This window comes from Mytilus galloprovincialis, chromosome 2 (assembly GCF_965363235.1).
Source record: "Mytilus galloprovincialis chromosome 2, xbMytGall1.hap1.1, whole genome shotgun sequence".
Classification (NCBI taxonomy): domain Eukaryota; kingdom Metazoa; phylum Mollusca; class Bivalvia; order Mytilida; family Mytilidae; genus Mytilus; species Mytilus galloprovincialis.
In genome coordinates, this window is record NC_134839.1 from 45,561,922 (window position 1) to 45,568,937 (window position 7,016).

A 7,016-nucleotide genomic window follows, 5' to 3' on the forward strand; every position below is an offset into this window, starting at 1 on the left:
CAAAAAAAAAAATGACACGAGGATCAGCGGACACCAAAGAAGTCCATTTTTGTTTCCAATTGTCATTGTTTTTTTTTCTTTAACCCAACTCCTGTGTTTATCACTTGGTATATGAACCTGTCGAATGCCTACATCCGGACAAGCCCAAACATGTCCACCTTGATATGGTTCTCTTTTGATGTGCTCCAGAAGATTAAAATCGTTTGCAAGGAAGCAGCGGCCTTATGATGCTATTCCGCCTACCACAGGTAATGAGAATAATTTTGATAATAATCATGCCTCCTTAACAGCAAACGTTGATGTTTCCGTACATGACGCAAACAAATACTTTTATGATTTCCACGTCTGTATCTTCATACAAAATCGGGTATAAACGTTTGTTACATCTGAGAATACTTCCAATGTCTGTATAGCTGATCTCTTCACTTCCCGATGAAATGCCGACACATTGTCACACACACTAAATGCATGGAAGAAAGTAAAAGCTGCTACACGAGGACCAAGCGCATTTGATATGACATGTACAGGAAGCCATCGATAGTGTCTTTATTCCTTCAAAAACCTATCCACAATTTGTCCACACCTAATCTCGCGAGTACTGCAATTCCTAATTACTACTACATCTATGTCAGTACTACTTTTTACAACCATTTTTAGCAGCATGCTTATCATGGACAATCATTTGTGTATCTGCTTTTTCATGGTTATAAGGGGATAGGGTATTGAAATTGTAAAGAATATTTTCACCTTGAGTAGCATAAGCATTTTTATTAGTCTCTAAAGAAGCAAATCTGTCGGCAAGAAACTTGAACAATTCCATTTTGTTGTCATCTTCACAGAGAAAACTGCTTCAAACCCCTAGCGTTCTATCATAACCAACAACTTTCCGTCTAGCACCAGTAGCCTTTTGTTTTCGTCCAAGCCTTTAAGTAATAAATTTAGTAAACATCAATTCGATGTCTACTCTTGGATACTTATCAAAGGAAGATTTTATGTAAGGCAGTATGATATCATTTGCATAATCATCAAATATGTTTGCCCCAAACGGTGGCAACAAATTAACCATTGCTGCCCCACCAACGATAAATGTGTCAGAATTTGGATCAAATGATGGCAAATCGCAGTATACCCTTTTGCTGCGATTTAATACCACAATCCTGACAAAAAGGCAGAAGAGCAGTTTAGTTTTGATGGCTAAAGAAGAAATGAAAATTCTAGAAAAGAAATTGCAATCAGTGTTCAGGTTCTCTAGCTTTGTTTTCTAACAAAAAAGTTTTCAGTTTTATTTTACGGCTTTTATATGGAAACTTGTTTTTCATCTGGTTAAAAAAAGCAGATTCTCCTTCGCTTCGCATTTACTTCAAAAGATCGTACTGTTTGGAACAAATATCTTTTACCTACTTCTGAATCAACAATTTCATTTAAAGAGTAAATTTTGCACAAATCTGACGGCTCTTCCAGAAATGGATTTCCAAACTCGTTAATCACGTTAGAAAGCCTTTAAAGTGTTTTCGTACAGTTTCATGATGTCGTTCATCATCTGATCAATTATATTATAAGAAATCAACCTGCTGGTCTTATTGTACAGTAAAAATGACCATTTGCAAATTTCATTGCCACCTGTGGGTGATGTTCGTGAAGGGAAGCCATCAAGTATTATTTACACGATCAAGACCAAGATTGGTATCATGTTTGATATGGACTGTTTGTAAAGTACGATATATGACAGGTGAAATGAGCGTTCTACCGAAGGCACATGAAGTTCTTAATTCATAATTGAACGCCAGAAATTAAACTGTGGTCGATATGACTCTCTTTCCTTAAACCCGTTGATCACGTCCTTGAAGTCACAGAGTCATGAACTATGTTTTCTGTGTTTACGCTTTCATAACGGCTGGCATTATCAATTCAAGCAAAACACATGCATTTATCTGATCCGCGTGTCTATTCCTAATTACATTTGAACATACACGAAAAGCATCTGCCATTCTAGGTGTTGCAATATCGGCCATCCACTATCACGCAATATATCACTCAGAATTTTACAACAAGCCATTTTATTGTACAATCCACCAAACATGACGATACACTTAAGTTGTCCGTACAAATCTGGCCATTCTTACTGAAATTGCTTCGCCAATACCAAAGGGTTTATCTGCAGCTATAATTGATGTTAGAAAGTTAACCACCTTTTCCACCTTATCCACTGAATGCTTGATCATTGCCATTGAAAGAGCGTGTTTTCAAACAGTGGCATCAAAGAAGTAACACTTTATACTCAGAAGAGCCTAGATTCTTAGAGGAATGTGAATGACGACAAAGATATTTTTAAGAAATTCAAATCCTCATCTGTTAGTTGAACTACGATTTCCATCATTGTGCCCTTGTAGTGCGTGTAATTCGTTCTTTATTTATAAATAGTTTGCGCATGCGCAAAATACGCATGTGTATCATAAGCTTAAAAACTGTTATCAAACAAATTCATAACATTATTAAAAATTCAAAGCTCTAATAGTTATCAAAAGTACCAGGATTATAATTTAGAATGTCAGACGCGCGTTTCGTTTACATAAGACTCATCAGTGACGCTCAAATCTAATTATGTATAAAGCCGAACAAGTACAAAATTGAAGATCATTGAGGTTCCAAAATTCCAAAAAGTTTCTAAGCATTTGATAAATAGTTCAAATGTTTGTGTGTGACTTTGTAATATTTTCACGCATGTGCAAACCCAGAGCATGTCAAATATTCATTTCTAGTATATACGTCACATGTAAAGAAGGTATACACCAAACTTGATAATATTTTTTACTCAAAGAAGGTCAAAGAAGACGTTTTCCAGAAAAAGAAGTATTTCAATCTGGAAAAAAACAGCCATTTTAGAAAAAGTGGTGGCCATCTTGAATTTTCATCCTTCTATCATCATTTGCACAATTCCCTTGATTTTGCTTGCTAATATCTTCCACTAATATGTTTGCTCAATCATTATAATTAAGGTTAACATCTGCAGAAGAGGGGGAAAGATACCAGAGGGACAGTCAAACTCATAGATCGAAAATAAACTGACAACACCATGGTTAAAAAAATAAGACAAACAGACAAATAAAAGAACACAATGCACTACATAAAAACTAAAGACTAAGCAACACGAACCCCACCAAAAACTGGGGGTTATCTCAGGTGGTCCGGAAGGATAAACAGATCCTGCTCCACATCTTGCACCCGTTGTGTTGCTCATGTTATTACAAAACCGGTAAATAGTCTACTTCGGTAGGTCATATTCGTGAAAAGGGAAGGGGGTTATAGTTATGACATAAGGAACATATCCGATATAATTTGTGAAACGGATATTCTATAACAGTCAACAAACTCGTGATGGCGTCCGTAAAATTTAAGGAGGGATAATGTCAACTTCACCATTTTAAACTCTTGGTTTAATAGCTGTCTTGTGAGTAACAGCTCTCTATCAAGGAAATCTTTATAGGACATACTAGGCCGGGAATATCGTATCAATTGGGAGATATCAATTGGGAGATATATACTCCGAATGCAGGCGCTGTTGGAATGTACTACATAGAAGTGGAACGCTCACTATTGGGAAGCTGAAATCATCTCTTTTGTCGTAAAGTTTTCAATTTCTTAATGTATGTCGAGTTATGCGGCGGAGTAAACTATATCTTTCCTTTATCTCTAGGTCGACGGGATAGATACGTTCACCATAGTCACCAAATTTTGAATTATTTAGCGGGAAAACATAATCTAGCGGAAAGTAAAGTAAAAGGATATTGCTAACTTCTTATCTTTCATTCTTAGAGGTTCTTGTATGAAGTCAGCCTTATAATAATACAGAAACAAGTCGGCAAGAAGAGGGCACAATTGGTTCCCATTGAAACACCGATAGTTCGTTGAAAAACACGTCCTCCAAACGTAACAAATATGTTGTCAATCACGAAATCAAGCATCTTGATAATGTCAGAGTTAGAGATTTTTTGTTTGTTTGAATCAGAGTGATTATTTACAAAGTAGGATTTATCCCTCATCCATAAGACAAGATACTTGTATCTACGCTGACCATTCCTTTTTAGAAAACAAAGCATTACCAACTCCTTTAATTTATCTTTTAGTTTGAAATGGGGAATAATTGTGTAAAGTGTAGAAAAGTCAAATAATTTAAGAGACATTCTCTGTAAGCATTAAAATGGGTTGGCCACGGCTATGTGCAGATTTTATTCATTAAATAAGTTGACTGTTGTATGAAGCTTTGAAAAATAAGTCTAGTTTTGTATAAATGTCTCCTTGGTTACCATAGCAACCACATCAACATTTGATATAATTCAACTTGGTTAATGAGAAAATTGCAATTTTACGTACTTTTAGACCCCGTCTGAATAGAAACACTGTGTGATATTTAAAAACACTTGTATTTTTTAATTGTTCTATCATTTATCTTTAAAATGATATAGTATAATATTAGATTATTTGTAATCTAAATATTGGAATCAGTGGTTATATAAGGAGGGAAACCCTGTATTTGAAGAAATATTAAATATCTAAAATTAAGGTTTTTTTGAGGGAGTAAAATGATAAAACGCAATTTTACACAACCTTGTGAGTATGCTCTACTTAAACCTTAGTGTGTTAGCTAACTTTAGGGGAAAAATTGTAATGAGTAAATTTGATAGTGAAATTTAAACCTCTTTTAAAAATAACAAACACTGCCATTTTTTTCAAAATTTCCACTTTCTAATGACTGACTTCGAAGCTTTGCCAACTATTTAATATAAGTAATTTGACTTTCAAAATGTATTTGTTCAAGAACAATACTTAAAGTTCAGTTACAGATGAAAAAACTGTGAAAAAAATTGTCCACATTTAGCTTTTTAGTCAGTCCTTTTTATGGAGCTCGTCAGAAAAAGTCAAATTTCAACATGAATATGATGACAGAACTTTCAAAACATACTTGGTAATACATTCCTGCTTTTTTAAACAGTTTGAAAACAACTTACTTACTTTATCAGAAGATTTAAAACCCTTATCCACATTTACAGAAACTGATATATATGAAATTTTAACGGGGGCTGGAATATATCCAGATTCATTTGAACATTTATGTGCTCATTTTTCATTTTATTCGAGAAATAATCAAAATAGGAAAACACGTAAATTGTGTGAAGTTCCAATATCACTCAAAAAGCCAAAATGTAACAGAGAGAGGGAGGGAGACCACATCAATCGCAGGAGGAAGACCGTTAGATATTGTCAAAGTTCAGAAGATAAGAGAACATGGAATCATTGTTCCAGTAAATACTAGTAAACATTTAATCAGAGTTTTCTATTATTTTTTTTTAACTTCCAAATCACAAACTTGGGGTACAGGGGACAGGTATCGTAGATGTTTTGGGGTAAAAATATATGCCAGTCGACTGTTATGTGTTAAATGTTGTGTTAATAGCGCTATTACTATTAGTATTAACACAATGTAATACGCATATCAGTCGACTGGCATATCAAAATATTAAAATACTTTTGCAAGCGTCCCCTGAAGAGGACCCCAAAGTGAACTGATACGCAAAAAGAAATATCCACATTACTACATGCTCAACACGGAAGCGGGATAACTGGAGAAGTTATTTGTATAACTGAAGAACAAATAAAGCATTTTTTTTGTGTACTTGTTTTTGATAAAAAAAAAAAAAACTTTACTAATTGCAGGTTAAAAGAGTGAATCTATATTGAGCTGATCTGTAACATTAACATCTCCATGCCTTATTTATCATGTACTGTAGTACGACGCTTAATTAAAACTGACGAGGAAAGGTAACACACGGCCACCGAAATCTTTATTATTGTGAAGTCCAGGTGGTCGTGTGGTCTAGCGGGACGGCTACAGTGCAGGCGATTAGGTGTCACGATATCTCAGTAGCAAGGGTTCGAATCCCGGAGAGGGAAGAAAAAAAAAATTGCGAAAGCAAATTTACAGATCTAACATTGTTGGGTTGATGTTTAGACGAGTTGTATATCTATAAATATATATGTTGTATCCGACTCTATGAACCTTATAGTTATGTATATTTTTTTAAGAATTGGAAAGAACAAACAACTTAAATGCAAGGTTATTCAAGTTTTTAAAAAAAATAGTTAAAATTTACTGGAAGAGAAAAAATAAACAAATCTACCCTTTTAAAGTTATTCCCCAATTAATATCAGTGGTTGGTTTCATTTGGTATTTCACCATCTTGCATACTTAAAACCAAAAAATTTTACAAACAGCTGCATGATATTATATCTATAAAGGCAAAATAAAAAAAGTAAAGTATAGATTAAGCATCTTTATTTTCATCTGGGAATACCATCGATGTTAACACCGTGACAACCCCATATGACAATAGTTTTAATTGTCAATATACCCACATTCTTCTCCTTCTTATGAACTATTGTTTTTTTCAATACTACAACCAGACTCTATTCATCTACTGACATGATTTTCCTTTTTCTCTTTGAATATGAAAATAAGTGAACAAGACCAATGATTAGAGTTATATAGAAAACCTTCTTGTCGATTATCTTATATTAATAAAAATGTCATGTACCATCGTGTAAACACATCATTTGTAATTTTTCGCTTAGATCGACGATCATTATTTACTATGACACATTTGTCGCATACGTTTAATGCTGAACATTGTTCGAGTTTCATCTCCGTTACGGAAGAGTATATTGTGTCTTAAACCATGCATTATATAGCAATAGTTTTCATATGCACATTTTCTCATTGTCGTTAAAGACTGCAAGGCGAATAATTAACGATTGGAAGTTTCCGAACAAAGCTTCGAGTCGTTATTCCAGTCACCTTTCTACAAACTGTCACCTGAATATATTTGTTTAAAAATGATTTAGTTGAGATGGAAGATAACTAAAGCAAACGGCAAATTTATAAGATGAAGATGAGGGATAATTAAAAAGACGAACATCAAAAATCGGATAATACGAAAAGGCCAAGACAACTTAAATGACCG